This window comes from Eleginops maclovinus, chromosome 23 (assembly GCF_036324505.1).
Source record: "Eleginops maclovinus isolate JMC-PN-2008 ecotype Puerto Natales chromosome 23, JC_Emac_rtc_rv5, whole genome shotgun sequence".
NCBI lineage: Eukaryota > Metazoa > Chordata > Actinopteri > Perciformes > Eleginopidae > Eleginops > Eleginops maclovinus.
The window spans coordinates 1,881,241-1,890,249 of NC_086371.1; the positions used below are offsets into that span (position 1 = coordinate 1,881,241).

Sequence of the window (9,009 nt, forward strand, 5' to 3'; positions counted from 1 at the left end):
AAGTACTCAGATCTTGTACTTGAGTAAAGTAGAAGTACTCAGATCTTGTAATTGAGTAAAGTAGAAGTACTCAGATCTTGTACTTGAGTAAAGTAGAAGTACTCAGATCTTGTACTTGAGTAAAGTAGAAGTACTCAGATCTTGTTCTTGAGTAAAGTAGAAGTACTCAGATCTTGTTCTTGAGTAAAGTAGAAGTACTCAGGTCTTGTACTTGAGTAAAGTAGAAGTACTCAGATCTTGTACTTGAGTAAAGTAGAAGTACTCAGGTCTTGTACTTGAGTAAAGTAGAAGTACTCAGATCTTGTACTTGAGTAAAGTAGAAGTACTCAGATCTTGTACTTGAGTAAAGTAGAAGTACTCAGATCTTGTACTTGAGTAAAGTAGAAGTACTCAGGTCTTGTACTTGAGTAAAGTAGAAGTACTCAGATCTTGTACTTGAGTAAAGTAGAAGTACTCAGATCTTGTACTTGAGTAAAGTAGAAGTACTCAGGTCTTGTACTTGAGTAAAGTAGAAGTACTCAGATCTTGTACTTGAGTAAAGTAGAAGTACTCAGATCTTGTACTTGAGTAAAGTAGAAGTACTCAGATCTTGTACTTGAGTAAAGTAGAAGTACTCAGATCTTGTACTTGAGTAAAGTAGAAGTACTCAGGTCTTGTACTTGAGTAAAGTAGAAGTACTCAGATCTTGTACTTGAGTAAAGTAGAAGTACTCAGATCTTGTACTTGAGTAAAGTAGAAGTACTCAGGTCTTGTACTTGAGTAAAGTAGAAGTACTCAGGTCTTGTACTTGAGTAAAGTAGAAGTACTCAGATCTTGTACTTGAGTAAAGTAGAAGTACTCAGATCTTGTACTTGAGTAAAGTAGAAGTACTCAGGTCTTGTACTTGAGTAAAGTAGAAGTACTCAGATCTTGTACTTGAGTAAAGTAGAAGTACTCAGGTCTTGTACTTGAGTAAAGTAGAAGTACTCAGGTCTTGTACTTGAGTAAAGTAGAAGTACTCAGGTCTTGTACTTGAGTAAAGTAGAAGTACTCAGGTCTTGTACTTGAGTAAAGTAGAAGTACCAGAGTGTAGGAATACTCTGTCACAGTGAAAGTATTCTAAATGTTCCTCCAGTGAAAGTAGAAAGTACTCTCCTCTAAATGTACTTAAAGTAGCGACAGTAAAAGTAGTCATTGTCTGATTGGTCCATTTCAGAATAATATCTCTGATATGTTTTATAATGATTGATCATTAAAGTGTTCTCAGAGCTGGTAAAGGTGCAGCTAGTTTGAATGGCTTTGTATACTGCAGGGTAGCTGCTGGATTTACTGCAGGTGAACTAAAGTCTGGTTTCAGGGTTGATTATATTTCATTAATCCAAATCTGCCTAGCAACTAAAGGTATTAAACACATGTAGTGGAGCAAAAGTACAGAGGTCAGAGCGAGGTCCCTCTGGCTCACCAAACGTCTGAGTGGTCATTAAAAAATAATAACTGTCAAAACATGTTATTATGAGTCGGCTAATGGGAAACAGAAGTGAACTCTATCACAGGTGTGAGACACATCATGAGCCGGAGAGGCGCCAGTGACTCAGTCCTTTTTAGGATGACTCATCAATTTAGAGCTGCAGGGACGAGGATATAGAGACAAACAGACAGACAGACAGACAGACAGACAGACAGACAGACAGACAGACAGACAGACAGACAGACAGACAGACAGACAGACAGACAGACAGACAGACAGACAGACAGACAGACAGACAGACAGACAGACAGACAGACAGACAGACAGACAGACAGACAGACAGACAGACTGATGTGTAGATTGACAGACTTCAGACGCTCTGTGTTTGTGGACTTGTACTTCAATCTCTTTTAGGACATGTTTCGACATATGAATGGAAACCAATCAGTCGGAAAAGCCTGTCTGCTACTCTAGAACTCCATCTCCCATGATGCTTTGCACCTCCAGCGAGACTCCCCTCTTCCCCTCTGTCGTCGTGGCATAATGTCTGGATAATAAATGAGTTATTAAATGTTTTACACCGCCATGCACAGACTGGCAGACTGATGAATAAATGAGAGGGTAAATCTGTTCTCACGCGTAGACGTATCTTCTCGTGTTTTCAGACTGAAGTTAAGTGTGTGTTCGAGAGTAGGGGTGTAGTGAGGGGCCGCACAGCAGGAAAACTCTGAGATTATTTCTAAATAAAGAACCGTATGCAGTCTAATTGAAGGTATTTGAGAGCACAGTCGGTATAAATAATGAATCTTTTGATGTACAGTCGCTCCTGGGGTGAGGCTCCTGCAGACTGAATGCAGGAAGAAAACCTCTCTCAGACACACACACACACACACACACACACACACACACACACACACACACACACACACACACACACACACACACAATTAGTCTGAGATTATCAGTGTGCAAGAGAGCATCAGGGAGGATTTGGGTGTGAAAACTTCACAAATGACTACACGGGGAGATACTTTTCCATTCACTATTTAAAGAAAGTTGCTTACAAGTGTATAAATGACTCGACTAAACGTCAACCCAACATTAGTGGCCTTTAGCTTAGCGGTGGTGTCCTGAAGTCATGTGACCGTGCTGTAGTTCCTTTATAGCCCAACATTAACCTCCTTTAGCTTAGCGGTGGTGAGGTGAAGTCATGTGACCGTGCTGTAGTTCCTTTATAGCCCAACATTAGCCTCCTTTAGCTTAGCGATGGTCACGTGAAGTCATGTGACCGTGCTGTAGTTCCTTTATAGCCCAACATTAGCCTCCTTTAGCTTAGCGATGGTCACGTGAAGTCATGTGACCGTGCTGTAGTTCCTTTATAGCCCAACATTAGCCTCCTTTAGCTTAGCGGTGGTGACATGAAGTCATGTGACCGTGCTGTAGTTCCTTTATAGCCCAATATTAGGTTTTTACTTCAGAAATCATAAAGTGATGTTAACATGTGGAGGTTATCCTTCTGAACTAAACGTTTAAGTATCATAAAAGTTTGTTAGACAAAGAGATTATTTTATGCAATATTCCAAAATCCCATTTACTTTTTGACGAGGGAACCAGGGAGATGCTAACTTCCAGATCAGCCTACAAAGACATGTCATCACTTTATAAACCTTGAGTTTATATGGACATAATAAGCACTGACTGGGCGTTATAAGGTTATTTAAAGGGGCCCTTTCCTGTGGTTTCAGTGCATGTAAATGATCTACAAAGGTTAAAATCCCTGTGTTCACTCCAGAGGGAGTTTCTCTCCCACACACTCTGACTCCAGTTACTGACAAAGACGCTACGAAACAAAACTAGACACAAAACGACACTTAGCGCTTTCTCCTCTTAGCATTTGAAGAAACCTCTTCCTTCAGTGTGGAGCAGCGTGGGTTGCCTCTCAGCGTACAGCTCTCCACATGTACAGATAACGTGCTGGATGACTGACCGAGGCTAATGGCGTATCAGTGCAGCGATAGCTCTATGCATGGAGGTCTGTTTACACCAACTGCGGCGTGACAGACGGATCAGCCGTCACTCAAACGTCTCTCTGCACAAGAGCACAAAGGCGGCGACTCAGCGATGCTCGGGGTTTATTCATCTGTTGGTACCATCTTCTATTGAGAAGGGGGAAACTGATGCAGCGCCGATAATGGAAACACACTCTGTTGCTCACACTCGCTCTGAGCCTGAAGTCAATGCAGCGAGATAATACTCGTCGTCTGCTTTGGTTGCTGATACATTGCAGCGTGATGAGTTACACCGAGGGGCTTTCTGTTGTGTTGTCATGACGAATAGGAGCCTTAAACAAACAGAAGTTATACAACCGTAAACGACCTTAAGAGGATGGATTGGATTACTCCGTTACGAAACACCATGAGTACAGGAAGTGCGCTTTAAAGTCAAAACGTTTCTTAGTTTTTCTGCTAACGAAGCTCCTGACCCACGGAGTGTGAACTGACTACTGGTCCCGTTGACTTTGAGGCATTTTTTAAATTATTAAAACACTTTACATGCCGTGTTCCCTTTAGTGTTTACTTCCTGTCTGTCTTCTTCTGCTGTTCCCTTTAGTGTTTACTTCCTGTCTGTCTTCTTCCACTGTTCTCTGTAGTGTTTACTTCCTGTCTGTCTTCTTCTGCTGTTCCCTTTAGTGTTTACTTCCTGTCTGTCTTCTTTTGCTGTTCCCTTTAGTGTTTACTTCCTGTCTGTCTTCTTCTGATGTTCCCTTTAGTGTTTACGTCCTGTCTGTCTTCTTCTGCTGTTCCCTTTAGTGTTTACTTCCTGTCTGTCTTCTTCTGCTGTTCCCTTTAGTGTTTACTTCCTGTCTGTCTTCTTCTGCTGTTCCCTTTAGTGTTGACTTCCTGTCTGTCTTCTCCTGCTGTTCCCTTTAGTGTTGACTTCCTGTCTGTCTTCTTCTGCTGTTCCCTTTAGTGTTGACTTCCTGTCTGTCTTCTTCTGCTGTTCCCTTTAGTGTTTAATTCCTGTCTGTCTTCTTCTGCTGTTCCCTTTAGTGTTGACTTCCTGTCTGTCTTCTCCTGCTGTTCCCTTTAGTGTTTACTTCCTCTCTGTCTTCTGCTGTTCCCTTTAGTGTTTACTTCCTCTCTGTCTGTCTTCTTCTACTGTTCCCTTTAGTGTTTACTTCCTGTCTGTCTTCTTCTGCTGTTCCCTTTAGTGTTTACTTCCTCTCTGTCTTCTTCTGCTGTTCCCTTAGTGTTTACTTCCTGTCTGTCTTCTTCTGTTTTTCTCTTCCCACAGTGTTTTCTGATGTAGAAAATTAATGTTTGTTGTCCACAGCTGACGTTAAATTGACCGGACTTCTTTCTGCGGATTGATATGACTGCGCATGGTCCCTTGATCCCCTTTCTATTGGCGAGAATTTACAACTTCTGGAATGTCTAAACTGACCAATCACAATCGAGTACTCAACCAGGCCCTGCAATAAAACTGTTTTACTTCATCCAGTTGTTGCACTGCATTTCTCCTGCTGTATAACACTGCAAAAGTATGGATTCTAATAAAAGAGTATGTCATATGAACAAAATATGATGTAATGATCTCTGAGAGCAGTAAGCTGCTGAACCATTCTTAAATGTCCTTAATGTTGGACTTGGAAACATGCTTCACAAGCTTGTCACATAGCCTAACTGTCTCCTTTATACTTCAAATAATCAGGTGACATACTTTTGAGATATCCTGGTAACAAAGGAAAAACACATCCTGCTTTAAAGACAGTTGTTATGCTTCACATTATTAAGTGTGTGTGCACAGGAAGCTCTTATATGTACTTTGCTGCACACTTTCACATCACTGATTTTCAGCCTGGAGGAACAAAGAGCTCTTTACTGGAAGCCCTCATCGTTTCTATGATCCTCTTATTGTTCAGTTTCTCTGGTTACCGCGCTGATAGTGAGGCTGTATACTGTGATTACTGACTAGTGTTTGCTTATTAGGACTTTATGTGGTTAGATAAGAAAACCTCAAAGCGCTTAATGTAGATGGGAGGAAGATCAGTCAGTCGGGGAAACTCTGAAATGCTCTGAGTCTGAGGGTTATTGCTTTAACGGCTGCTGTTTGGCTTTAAGACGTACTTTATTGAAATGCAGTTCTTTACATTACACTCGTATGACGCTAATACACACATGGACACATGCAAAGAAAAAACCTTCACATATGCACGACAGAGAGGTGTCAGAACAAACGAGCCCATAGACAGAATTACACATATTCTAATACAGCTATAATAATACGAATGCATACCTTTGCCCTGTGTTTCAAATTGCAGCAGGATTCAAAATCTCCCGTTGTCTTTGGTATAGAAAGACATCAGTGTTGATAGGCAGATGACAGACGATAGGCTTTACTCTGCTTTTGTGGGTTTTCCCCTGTCCTGTCCTGTGTGACATTCAGGTTGTTACGCTCAGACAGGAAACATCTGATCTCTTCGTATTTAAGAAGAAGTAGGTAAGTGTTTTCGAGAGCTTTGAGATGAATGTGGCTCTCATTCCTACAGGTGATTCCTACACCGATCAAACATCACAAACAACTCTGTTGGCTCCCAAGGAGAAACTGGACAAAAGGAGGGACTCAGATCTGCAAATGCTAATGTTTCAGGACCAAGGACAGCTCCGTGGATTTACAGAGGGACACAACCGCCTACTGCCATGGAGAGGCTTTGGGAGTAATGGATTACTTGTAACAGGATTACGTAATCAATATACAGACAAAAAGTAATTGTATTCCCTTACAGCTACATAAAAAAAGATCAGATTACTGGTTAATTTCTAACAAATTGGGGATTGCAAGCAGGATAACACTGTTAGGATGAACCTAAAAAGAGCATATTTTGATTCCCAGATTAGGCTACTGATTACATGTAGTACAGGACACTAGTAATCCTTACGGAATTTATCTTTTAAGTGACACTCCCGACCCTGATGATGCCACGTTGAAACAAAAATGCATTTTATTTTTGAGGGATCTTCCTTTAAATGTGCAGTGAAGCTGAGTTATAGGTTACTATGGTTCGGTCCCTGTCTGTGATTGACTGCAGGAACATCTCATACCCATACACACACACACACACACACACACACACACACACACACACACACACACACACACACACACACACACACACACACACACACACACACACACACACACACACACACACACACACGGCATTAGGCTACATGAAGCTAATCAATGCTCTGGCAGCTATAAATAATTCAGGCTCCTCTCCACCAGGCACCACCAGCCGGGGAGAGCTGCTGCTGGAGGCGGCCCTGCGGAGCCCCGGAGCCGGCCTCCCCACCCCCCTCCAGCAGCAGCGCGGGAACTGCCTCACCCTCATTAATGGTAATCAGTGAAAACAGCTGCACCCTCCTGCCCCTCTTTATCCTCCCCTGTTTCGCACCTTCACCCGAGATATGGCGCTGGAAGAAGCCATAGGCAAACATAAGGTTTGGAGGAAAGCACCCAGACAGGTGGAGCTGACCGACACCTGCAGCACACACACAAACTCACACACACACACACACACACACACACACACACACACACACACACACACACACACACACACACACACACACACACACACACACACACACACACACACACACACACACACACACACACACACACACCAAACACCACACAGTTCACGCCTAAAACCTGTGCGCACCCTCTCCATCTTCACATCTTCCGAGCTGCTGCTGCACCAACACACACACCAGTCACAATCACCTCCATCCCCGCAAAGAAACGGATAAACATAGGGAAGAAGCCCCGCCCCCCTCTGCACAAACAGGTTTTCTGTCAGATTGTGGTGCGTTCGTTTTACTGACCTGATGATGGAGAGAGACCGAGGACGCGCGAAAGGGATCCCGACCAGTCTGCAGCCAAACCCCCGTGTGAAGCCTGTCCTATATCCCCCTCTCTCTCTCTCTCTCTCTCTCTCTCTCTCTCTCTCGCTCTCTCTCTCTCTATCTCGCTCTCTCACACCCACTCCCCCCCCCACCCCACCCCGCCTCCTGCGCACTATTACCTCACAGCCTCTACTATGTTACTCCAAGAAAGCATATGGCAACAGATACAGTGCAAGGAGAGACACAACAGGTTTTTAGAGCATACTTTAAAATAAATTCATAATAATAATTCAATTAATTACATTTTAAAGAGGATTTCCAGGTTCATATGTGTTTGTTTTCTCTCTCCTGGGACATGTCTCCATGCTTTAATGTTCAGAAAGCTCTTTATGTTTCTCAGACTGCCTGTGCTGCAGCTCCTCTTTTCACCCTCTGTCTGAAACCAGAGCCCAGTCTGCTCTGATTGGTTAGCTGGCCGGCTCTGTCGTGGTCGATCAACCAGCTTAGAGATGTCCCGCCCCTTAGCCTATCACGTACAATGTGTTTGAGCGCTAGCCAATAGAAGCGTGAGAGTTCCGTAGTGATGTCACTATGTTCCAGAAGTAAACACAGGAGGCTTTTCAGGCAGGAAGTGGCTAGAACCTTTATAACTTTCAAAGCGTATAGCACACACTGATATATATATTATATTATTCCCAGTATCATGGTAAGAGTATGAGGTGATACTGTGGTGCTGATCTTGTGTATAAGATATATCAATTCTGACGCCTGTAGCTATACCGTCTGTGCCGTCTGACGAGACATTTGACACCATCTTCATATCTCTGGACTCATTATACCCTTTCTGACCAACAGAGATATTGTTTTCTGGCATAATTTGCTATTTTAAATTGCCCTCTGTCCCATCCACCCAGCTGAATGAAACGCAACACCTCATAGTATCTAATCTACCCTAATTAGGACCAGTGCTCTCCTAATTACACACAAACATGAGGATCAGGTGGACACACATTATCACCTGAGCTGCTGCAAAGCCTCATGGGAGCTGAAGCTAATGGATGCTAACAACGCAGCATTTTAACAGCTATGTCTTTATGTATATAGTTTCAACTACACACAGACAGGCATACACAGAGTACACCAGAAGCATCATGACACCTCAATATCAAATGCAATAAAGGATAAATTAATACAAGAACAAAGTAACCGTATTAAGAAGAAACCAGTGCAGCAGTAATCTGATTACATCTCTCTGAAATGTAACTGTAGTAACTGGTCGGATTTTCATTGGAAGTGTAGTGAGGCAGCAGGAGCAGATGGCAGCTGAGAGAAGGGGTGGGTCTTCAGCTCTTTATTAATAACAATACACTGCTGCTGCCGGCGGGGCGTTCAGGTGTCATCGGCTGTCAGAGTGCCTGGCGGTCTGACTGCTTCAGGCTGCGGATGTGAAGCCTGGTGTAACACTAATGGAGTCATTGTGAAAGTGTCATTACCAGCTCATTTATCACTGTTCAAACACACACACACACACACACACACACACACACACACACACACACACACACACACACACACACACACACACACACACACACACACACACACACACACACACACACACACACTGAGCAAACAGACAGGACAGGTGCTGCC

The 9,009-nt window shown here is 43.2% G+C and overlaps 1 protein-coding gene across 1 annotated transcript in view; it reads right to left on the minus strand.

Moving 5' to 3' along the window:
* LOC134860044 (complexin-2) overlaps positions 1–7,424 on the minus strand; it is a 42,486-nt gene extending 35,062 nt beyond the window's left edge. Inside the window, exon 1 of the mRNA XM_063876885.1 lies at positions 7,336–7,424. The gene's annotated coding sequence lies outside the window, so the exon portion shown is untranslated. The remainder of the gene's footprint in view (positions 1–7,335) is intronic.
* Positions 7,425–9,009: the final 1,585 nt, after the last annotated feature.